The following is an 11,405-nucleotide window of genomic DNA, read 5'->3' on the forward strand; positions in this document are numbered from 1 at the left end:
AGCTACAGAATGTAGCTCATGGGATATTTTCTGTTCTTTTGCTTTTCCTCTAGATCAAATTGTTTGACTTCTCTAAGCTTTTCTCCTTTTTTCTATTTTTAACTTTACTGTTCCATTGCTTTGCATTTGTATTGCCATGTAATTCCCTTTTACCTTGCTTACACTCAGTCATGTCTGTCCTGAGTTCCTAATTGTTCAGACACAGTTTCAATGACTTCTTGCCACCTAGAATTAACTACAGTTTAATTGTGTAATATTTTGTAATATTTTGTGTCCTACATACTTTTTTTCTGTAGCTTCAGAGACGGCAGAATATGTTCAGGAAATGGAGGGAAGACATCAAGGGCTCTGTCAGGGCTATGTGTAAGCTTCATTTAGCTATCTGGACTGTGGTCTTATTCCTGAAGCTTCGTTAAGTGTCCTATTCCAGAAGTAACTCTGCCTGGTTAAAGAGAATATCCCAAAGCAATGGAGGGGAATTCATGAGCTTCTGGTGACTTTTCTTTTGATTCTCAGTCCTGTTGTCTGTTTCTATTACATATATTTTTTTCTCCTATAGCCATTTCCACTACTCTTCAGTTTTCAGTGGGAAAAGGTAAGAATATATACTAAGTTTCTTTTCATATATAAGGATATTAGTAATAATTCTCAGCATTTTTACCAAGTGGATAGTACTGTACCTTAGGAACATAGGTGGGGCTAGCAGGCTCATCATGCTTGACCATTCCTCCTGGGTTGGCTTCAGAATTCTCTGTCTTGCTCCTAATTTTTGAGACTTACGACATTGGGTTGCGCCCCTTTTCTTACTTTGGGCTAATGATTATTTGGTTGGCATGCTCTTTTTTGATTAACTTGAAAGAGAAAACCCCTAGCAGGCAACTTTTCTTCCTTTCTCCATTTTCCCACCTCACTTTCTTTAATCAAATTAGTGTATCTAAACATCTGAAGACACAGAAAATAACTAAAACTTAGAGCTCAAACATCTTTAATCTTACTAGTGCTATGTTGTTTTAGGCAGGATAAAGTCCTAATCAAAAAGAAAAGTGAAAACTATAAGGAAAATGGACTGTAGGAAGAGAAGGATAACCAGGATCTTCTTGCCTACACCTGCAAGGAAGTGATACCACTTACATCTCCTAGACTCTTGAAAGACAAAGCCAGACTGGCAGGTAGTAACAGGAAAGAAGTAAAGCAAAAGTACTAGAGTATGCAATTCATGTGATATTGGTAGTGAATGCAGGAGGCCCACTGGCAATGATACAGTATTATGAGCAATTAGCTCCGTAACTTCACGAAGTGGACTTTGCTGCTCTCATTTTGCTTTTAGCATATCAAGCTGACATTCATTCCTAGCACTATACTCCCACCAGCCCTTAAGCCATCTCCTTTGAAGGGAAGACACTCTCCTGGTCAACCTTGTAAGCAAATTACCACCAAATTGTCACATCCCTCACCCTTTTCTCTTTTTGTACCTTCAAGACACTCTCCTGCTCATTCATGCAGCAACTGGCGTCACACACTGCTTAAGTGTGTTTTATTCTAACAAAGCTTCCAAAATACCCAGATTGCTTTCCCTCCACCCATACTGGGCTGATCTTAAACTGCGTGCAAATCTATGCAAGAATGCCTGCCAGTTTCTAAATCTGTATTTTGCAACAGCGGGAGCAACATAAATCTCCAGCTCCAAACAGACCCAACGCTCGCAGGGAATCAACAAAATGGATGTGGGGTGATGTCCTCCCTCGTGTGGACAAGGCTGAAAACTAACTTTACCTTCTCAACGGAGTGCTGCCATTACATATGGTCCTATTGGCTTCTCATTCCCCCAAAGTTAGAGCACTCTAAAGGGATGACAACAATTTTGATTGATATTTCTCACTTTAAGAAAAGCAGGCGGCCGGGCGCGGTGGCTCAAGCCTGTAATCCCAGCACTTTGGGAGGCTGAGACAGGTGGATTACGAGGTCAGGAGATCGAGACCATCCTGGTCTACACGGTGAAACCCCGTCTCTACTAAAAAATACAAAAAACTAGCCGGGCGAGATGGCGGGCGCCTGTAGTCCCAGCTACTCGGGAGGCTGAGGCAGGAGAATGGTGGGAACCCGGGAGGTGGAGCTTGCAGTGAGCCGAGATCGCGCCACTGCACTCCAGCCTGGGCTACAGAGCGAGACTCCACGTCAAAAAAAAAAAAAAAAAAAAAAAAAAAAAAGAAAAGCAGGCATGTACTCTTTCATATTTTTAATATTCAAAAGAGAAAAAAATGGAATAGAAAGACTCTGGTTTATAAATGTATACCTTCTAATAGAATGTTGATTTACCAAAAAGTTTATAGAGTCTTTTGTTAAATAGCAATTTTTGCCACTGAATTTTAAAATATGACTTAATTTATCAAAATTAAACATCACACAATTATTCAGAACTCTATCAACTGCTTGCAATCATATTTGTTCTCTCATTCAGTGACTAATACCTAATATGTGACAGATACTGTGCTGAAATTGGGGGAAAGCACAAACAGCATCATGTTCTCCCTCATTAATAGAGAATATAGCAAGTGGGTATTGTAGACTCAAACAGGCAAACTGTTATACTTCAAGAATAAAGAAAATGTGAGAATTCAGCTCAGGTGTCTATACAAAGGTATAGATGAGAATTATTAGGAAGGAGACCTGTAAACTGCGTTTCAAGAATATAAGAGTAAAGAGCAAAGAGAAGAGTGGGAAGGCACTCTGGCTGAGGAAACAGCATATGTACAAGCACAGCTTTCACGAGTGCATGAAATGAAAGCATATATTAAGCACAGAATCTGGTGAATGATAGTTATTAGGTGGATACAAAGGTAATTGTAGTTTTTGTCATTGCTTTTAATTGCAAAAATCGCAATTACTTTTGCACCAATCTAATACCATGCAGAAAATTCAAGGTTCAGGAGAAATTTGGTGTGGCTGGAATAGATTAGAGTTTGTCAACAGCAACGCTGCTGACATTTTGAACCAGATAACTCTTGGCTGCAAAGGCTATCCTGTGTATTGTGGGATATCCAGCAGTATCCCTGGTTTCCACCCACTAGATATCTGCGGCACTCCCTTTGGTTGTGGACAACCAAAAACGTCTCCAGACGTTGCCAAATGCCCTTCAGGGGGGAAAAGTCACCCCCAGCTGAGAACTCCTTGACTAGAGCATATGGAAAGGAATGGTAAAATTTGAGATGGGGGAACACATAAAGGACTCTAAAAAGCACAGTGAGGAAGTTTAGATATTAGTCAATAGAAGGCATTTTTAGATAGAAAGTGACATGATCAGACTTGCTTTTTAGACTAACTCTGGTGATTCAGGGAAGACTGAGTGGTGTGGTGAGAGGCTAGATGTAATCTTATCCAATTTTCTTCCAGATACTTTTGCCATTGCTTTATTGTGCAAACATGTTATAAAATTTCAAAATACAACCATTATAAATGACAGTGGTATGTTTCTGAGAATTGCTCTAAGTCAATTCAAGAAAGCTCTATTGTGCAGAGCTGTGATTATACATATGGGTCAGCCTCCCATTCAGAATCATTGCTTGGTGCGCTGTCACTGTAAGCATATAAGCTTAGAGTTAGAAGATCTGGGTGGAATTCCAGGTCTGCAAGTTATTTCATGGTAAAACTTGTTGGGACTCTGTTTCCCAAGTGTAATAATAATACTGAATCAGTCAGGAAACCATTAAAAAACAGATGGCCCATTTGAATTGTGCCATTTGATGAAAGTTTAATAAAGGTAAGATTTAAAAGGTATGGGTAAGAGATAGTGGGCCCTCTAGGGGCAATGTAGTATTCAGGTCTATTAAGAGCAGACCCTTTTACTTTCCCTAATGGGTCTAGGGGAGGGCCAATTGCTAGAGTTCAGAAGAAAGGAAAGAGATAGAGTGAGTGGAGACCTTGGGGTCAAGAGACAAGCCAGTTGGCAGCCTTTCCACGAGCCAGGAAATCAAATGCCCAGATCTCATTCTCATCCTTTCTTTTCATCTTCCGTGAGTATTTTTCACAGGACAAATTCAACTGAAACACAGAAGGCAAGGGAGCTGTCAGGGCAATCCATATAGGATCACATTCCAAGGTGCAAAACTGAATGAAGAAGGGTGGAGAAAGATTGGAAATGGATCCAGAGTTACAAAGAAAATGTATCCAGTACAAAGGTAAACCCTGAAGTATGAATATGAAAATATCCAAGCCATGCCTGATAATAATCCATGCTCAGTACATGTTGTATATATATATGCACGCACATATGTGTTTGAATTTCCTTGAGGTCTAGAGATGGCCCATTGCTTCCATGAGAGGATACCTCCATGTTACAGGTAGCACTGGTCAGTAGAAAGAGCCTTGGTGTTAGGAGGTCCCAGCTCCACTTCTCACAGATACGCAACCATGGGACCTTACTTTTCCCTTAAGTAAATCTTGAACCATATTTTAAAACTGCATAAGAAAATATGTTTGAAAGGGCTCTGCAATTCAAACTGTAAAGTGGGACATAATTGTAAAGGGTTAATTACAATTCTTTGTTAGTCTTCCTTATCATTATGAAGTCTACTTTGATTAAATAGAGAAATAAGGGCAACATTCTGCTTTCTTCTGTTCTCAAATTCCCTACACAATGGATCTACTTTCACAATCATGGTAGAGATTGCATTCAAGAACCCAAAGTTAAATCTTTTATATTTCTTTGAGGGTACAAATGGCTCATAACAGTCATAGGCAGACTATGTTTAGTGATTGAGCCTGATATCATAGTCCAGTTATGCTATTGAACAGCACTGTTGTGCAGACATTCTCATTTTTTTTGCTCAAAGTTTGCTTCCTCACTCTGCCATATTCCTTTTCTCAGTATTCCAAGAACATATTTACTCTCTCACTATCATTGACAATATCTGGTTAGTAAAATTTGAATAAAGGCTTTAGCTCTGAACCATCAAGAAGGATGTTTGACTGCAGGTATAGATCTGTAAGTGAATGGATTTTTACACCCATTACCTTTGCTTTATTCTAAAATATTATTACACAACATCACTGAGCTGATTTTGGAAAAATGATTAATGGTCAACTGAATGTTTGATGTTGTTGTCTTATCTAATCTAGCTGTTAACGTTTTTGATTTGCAAATGACCTATGTTGAAGGGCTAGATACCTGAACTGTTCTGCATACATTTGTACTCACTAGAATGTGGGTGCTTTCATATTATCTGAGGCCAGATCAGAGAGATAAATTCTTTAGGGTAGCAGAAGAAAATACACTTTCTTCCCACCAATTATTTCACAATGCACCAGTTCAACAAACCTCGATTCTATACATACTTCTTCCAAGGACAAACTGGGTCACAAATACAACATGAACCAAAATTATGTTGTCTAGGATTAGGATATAGGATAAATTTCCTAGAAAAGTCAAGCCAACAAAGAAAATTTAAGAAGTCTGATAAACTGATTAAAGTAAAATCAGTTTCTTGTCACTTTATCAAAAAAAAAAGCACAGAAGTTGTCACATTACTGTCCCTGAATTGCATAGAAATTTAGAGTTAGAAAGTTGAAATTTACCTGCATTCATACCTTTTATTTCATACCTGAGGAAACTGAGGTAATATTTTAAAGCCTTGATTTCCCTTCTTATAGAGATATGAAAAAGTTTGCTTTTTATTGTCCTTATTTGGAATCCTGCTTCCAAAATCAGGTAAAACAAAATCAACAACATTCTGAAACAGATGATTAAATACATATGTGTATAATATACATAAGTATATATAAAACACATAAAGATCTATTGAGTCACCTGGTTCAGAACATGCTCTTGTGTGTTTCAGCACTTCTTAAGGAGAGTTAGCTATGGAATGAGAATACAAAGGAATGGTGACAGAGGCAGACATTACATACAACTCATACAGGACATGAAATAAAAGATATCTTTTTTAGAGAATGTGGCTAAGAGAAAAAAAGAGAATTAATAAAGAGAAATTTCAACTCTAAATTTGTGTACAGTAGAATCTAGAGTTACCCAGGTTAATAAACTGTCCCTGGATTTGAATTCAAATATGTAGTTATAGTTTTGCAGATCTTAGAATGTTATTGGAATGACTGTGGGACACTATATCATGTATCAGGGCTGATGCATCAATTCATCAACCCCCTGGTCAACCTCAGGAGAATATGCCCTTCTTGGGAGATGACTACACTATTTGTAGTATTAGTTCCCACATCACTAGGGTAAATTTAATATGTCAATATTTGAGCTTATTTATTCAACACGTAGTTTTTGAGTACATACTATTGTTCCAGGCGCTGTTCCAGACCATGAGGATCTAGCAATGAATAAAACAAACTTCCTACTTTGTAGAGCTTTAATTTTAGCTACAGTCATGTTATGTAATGGCTGAATAGAAGTAACCTTATTAGTCTGAAATATGAATGGTAAATAGTTATTGTAGTACACTGTGGAGAAGAATAAAAACAACTAGTCAGCAGGAGGATAATCATTTGACTGGATATAGGTGTAGCATATCTCAGATTTTCCCATTCTGAAGTCGTCTACCAATATCATTTTACAGGAACTTTATCTAGAAGGATAGGGTATCAGATAGTTCATCAAGGTATGAGCCATAGCCGTGAGGTGTCCAACAACTGTATCTTGATTCATTTCTTCATAAACATGGAGGTACATGCTATGGCCACTATTGAAATAGGATTGTGGGGTAGGTATTAAGCAAAGTCTAATGTTGTCCTTAGTTTGCCAAACACAACAACAATAAAGTTGTAACTATCTGGCAGATAACTAGGATGTATCACACACAGGCTACTACTACAGCAACAATGAAGAACACAGCTAAAATTAAGTCATAAACACTTCTTGTCAGGGCTTCATTTCTCTGCAAGCAGAAAGCTGTTTTATAGGGCTGGCAAAGTATATTGAAAATTATATTACCAGCCCACAGCTGATGAGTTTATGAGTCTACAGGGAATAAGTTATCTGGCTCCGTCACCATATTTAGCTTGCCCGAATTGCATGTGAGGCACACCAGCCTGAGAAATATTGCTAAAACTTAGAAATGAGTGGGCCAAGAATAGCACTGGAGCAGAAGATGGAAAGTATAAGGGTACATAGCATTAATTTGTGCCCAAAGTTTTCCTCTTGGAGCCGTCTTTATGACTCAGTGACAGTGTTCAGCAGTCCTTGAGTCAACAAATATTTATATTGTAAAACACTAGATGATGGAGGGTGTCTCTGATGAATGGGTGGGCAATTTCCAGTAAAAAATAAAAATGTCTCCCACATTGTTGTACCATCCTCAAAACGTCTTGCTTCTTGCTTATTTCTCTAACTGGCAAAAGCTATCTCTATCTGTTTTCACTGTATTTTTCTTTTCATTTTATCTTTTTATTTTTCTCTTATAGTTGGACTAGACTCATATTTCTAAAACAAATCGAATCATATCACTTTCACTGGCACCATAGTTCTTACTATGTAGCCTTGAATTCTAAATCACATACGATCTGGCCCCTGGTCATATCTCTAGCTTAATGGCCTGCTCCTTCTGTTCCTTTCACTTTGACCATAGAATACACTCTTGGCTCCTGAAATGTGCCCTGCCCCTGTGACTATGCTCAAGCCACTCCCTTTGTCTAAAATAGTCTCAGCCTATCTTCTAAGAACACACAAGGCTCATTGACTCTACTGTCGTCCAGTTCTCTCCTCTCCCAAGTCTACTCCTGTAGTCCAAGCCCCCATCCTCTGTCTTCTAACTAGACTTCTGAAACCATCTCCTAATGATCTCCCCTACATTCATTCTTTATTCTCAATAGTGGGTTCTCCACATGGCAGCCAGAACAATCACCTCCTACCCTTGTTATAACTTCCCATGCTTCCTAATGCACTGGGAATAACTTCGTATTCCTTGGCTGGCTCACCAAGTCCTACATGATTTGTTTCCTTGCTAAAGGATGATCTTATGTCCAGGTTTGGCCAAACAGTCTCATTTCACTTCTGTTGTCCTGGTGTAATTATTAATAGCACCACCGTTTTCTCAAAAGTGTGCCAGTTTGGACTTAGAGCCGCCTGGTGACCTTACTTTATAGCTCATCATCTACTATTGCCTCCTTGTCCATTACCGCCCAGCATGCTGGCCTACTTTTGTTTCCTTAAACACAAACATACTAATTTGTTCTTGCATTTGGGCATTCAGCCAACCCATTTCCTCGGTATGGTATTACCTGCTCCTTGTTCATTTCGCATGGCTGGCTCTTTCCCATTCACGCCTTAGCCCAAATAGCTTAACTATCATCTTCTCAGAAAGGTATTCCCCAATTCTCTATCTCCCTGAGCATATTCTATCACATCAGCTCATTTATTTTTCATAACAATACCTAAAATATCTAATTATTTTGGGGGGTTTTGTTTTTGTTTTTTGCTCATGTGTTATCTGACTTCTTCTAGGCTGTAAGCTTCATTAATGCAGATACCTTTTCTTTTTTGTTTACCACGATGTAGCTATTTTCTAGAAGAGTGCCTGGTCCATAGTAGGAGCTCTATAAAACAGATAGTGGATAAATAAAAAATCTTTGAGCATCATCTTCTCTATGAAGACTGAGGGCCACCTGTGCTCTCTTCCCAGGTGAGATGACCACCCTTTTCCGTGGCCTTCTATCTGGTACATACATTTATTATCAGCGGTGCCTACAGGACTATTTTGTGTGGGTACTTTAGTTTACATATTTGCCTCTCTCTCGATTCTGTAAGCAAACTGGAAGGACAAATGTATTTTCTGCTCATTTTTTGCTTTGTTTTAAACTTTTTATTTCAAACTTACATACTTATAGAAAAGCTACAAAAATTATGCTGACTTTTTTATACCCCTCATCCTACTTCCCTTAATGCTAATAACCTCTTACATTACCATGGTATGATTATCAATCATAGCAAATATACATTGATTCAATATTTTAAACTTCAGGCCTTATTCAAATTTTACTATTTTCCCATTAACATGCTTTTCCCTTTCTTTCTGTTCTAGGATCCTACATCACAATAGATGTTATTTTGCCATGCTCTCTTCCAGTATACAATAGCTCCTCAGTCTTTTCTTGTTTGTCATGTCTTTTTAAAGGGAACTAGTCAGATATTGTATTAAAGATCTTCATTTTGGTTTTGTCCAGTGTTTTTTCAGGACTGGAGAGAAGTTACATGTTTTCGGCAAGAACACCATAAAAATGATATTGGTCCTTTTCAGTGCCTTCTGTCAAGGGGGTCCTGATATCCATATGCCTTGTTCCTGGTGATAATTTCCTGCTTATTTAATAAAGTCAGTATCTTCCAGGTTCCAGGTCTCTCCACTTCTAAATGATTGCATTTTCCTTTGTAGTTGATACATGTATTAGAGAAGATACTTTGAGCCTATGCAAATGTTATTCTCCTCAAACTTTTACCCACTAATGTTAGTATCCATCAGTGATCTTGCTTGCAACATTTATTAATGTGGTGTTTGTCTACTGGTGATCCTCTCTTTTCCTGTTTCCTCCTACATTTATGAGTTGAAACTCAACTGTGTTCTTATTCATGTTTAACTCTCCTTGCCAGTGCTTATCATGACATTTGAACACATATGTATCTCTACTAGTACAGATTACACCAGCACAATAAAGTTCTCAGCCTCGATATGAGGACTGGCACTTATTAGCTCTGTGACTGAACAAGTCACTTGATCTCTCAGTTGAGTCTCAGGTTTCTCATTTGTGAAATAAGGATAATATTAGTTCATGACTCATTAGCTTTTGGAAAAATATTCAATTCATTCCTCATCCATTCATTCAGGCCTTGGAGATACAACAAATGACAGAGACAACGCACCTCACTTTATGAAGGTCCTTAGACCCAGTCCCTGTCACATATTAGACATAACAAGGCTCTGAAACTTTTTTCCACAGTTATGATTTAGAATTTCCTGGTCATTCCAGATTTCTTTGGATTGCAAAAAGCTTTTGGCCAAAGCTCAGATTTGATTCCTTCCAACCAGATGCCTTGTTTTTCCGAGTTTTCACTGACATGAGAATGCTCAAACATGTGCCCCACCTCCCAGAGATGTAAGATTTTAGTAATTAATTTTTCCCAAACATACCAGAATTCTAGTGGGAGAGTTCGATTAAACCACAAGTAAAACCTTTAATGAAAGGTAAATGTTAAAAGTTCTTACAGGAGGGCTCTCCTTTCTTTAAACCACTCGTTTCAGGTTCCACTCTATAGAGGGGCTGGATCACTGTCACGTGGGCCAGAGGAAATATTTGAAAATGGAGAAAACTGTAGCTGGTAAATGTTATTGCTAGCTCTGGGAGGTGAGGCCTGCAAGGCTAATACCAATGAGCTGGAGCTTGGTAGGCCCCCGGGGAAGCCCAGAAGAGCGGGCAAGCTGATCACGCAAGCCCAGTCCAAATGTCACTCTAACATTTGCAGAGCTGTGTGTAACTGCTTAAGGAGAGGTTTCCAACGAGAAGGTCAAGGATGGAAAATCTGTTTGGGTTGCTGAAGGATGTATTTGGGAAGGTGCAGTCATTTTGCAAAGTTTTCTTTTCCCTTCGTGTGAGAAGGTTGTTTCGTTTTGGTTTGTATCATATGAACCTGTGTGGTTTTTCCTGCTAGCTATTACTCATATGGACAGACAATCCTTCAGGAAGGCAAATGCCAATCTCTGGCCTGATCTTAGCAGAGAAGAAGAGATTCTATATTGTTTTGAACTCTATTATTAAACAGCTTTTGTTTTCATTTTTATTCTTTATGTCCCTAGTTGGTTTTGTATGTCTATAGTTGACCCTTGATATTTTAGAATTTAACATTCACAATTTTGACATTTTCCAAATGAGTCTGAACAGTTATGCTATGTGGTCATATATAATTTGGTTGAATCATTAATTTTAATCAGTGCCATTGAGAGCAGGAAGTGTTAAGAACTTTGTGAATAAACCTAGTAGAGCACTTAGCACACACTTCTCAGTGAGGCTGGGTGGTTCTTTATTTAATTTTGAAATATTTCAAACATTCAAACAAGTAGAAATAATAACATAGTAAATATCTGTGTACCTATAACTTGGCTTTTATTAATTCCTAACATTCTGATATATTTGTTTCAGATTCTTTTTGAAGAAATAAAATATTACTGGCATAAGTCAATATTCTTGTAGCAGTCCCACTTTCTTCCTTCTAAAAGGTACATTTGTCATGTCCATGCATGTTTTATGTTATTAATATATGTGAAACCACACATAAAACATTTTGGATTATTTTAAGTGTTTACAAGCTTTATCTAAATAGTATCATTCTGCATATTCAGTAATTTGCTTTTTTCATTCAAGAGTATGACTGTGAGTTTCACTAATGTTGCATGTAGCTTTCA

The 11,405-nt window shown here is 38.0% G+C and overlaps 1 protein-coding gene across 1 annotated transcript in view; it reads right to left on the bottom strand.

The window, feature by feature from the left end:
- LOC117069250 (neurexin-3-beta) overlaps positions 1-11,405 on the bottom strand; it is a 1,234,533-nt gene that overhangs the window by 1,080,595 nt on the left and 142,533 nt on the right. The gene's annotated exons all lie outside the window — the stretch shown is intronic.

The sequence above is a fragment of the Trachypithecus francoisi genome, unplaced genomic scaffold (genome assembly GCF_009764315.1).
Source record: "Trachypithecus francoisi isolate TF-2019V2 unplaced genomic scaffold, Tfra_2.0 Lachesis_group3, whole genome shotgun sequence".
NCBI lineage: Eukaryota > Metazoa > Chordata > Mammalia > Primates > Cercopithecidae > Trachypithecus > Trachypithecus francoisi.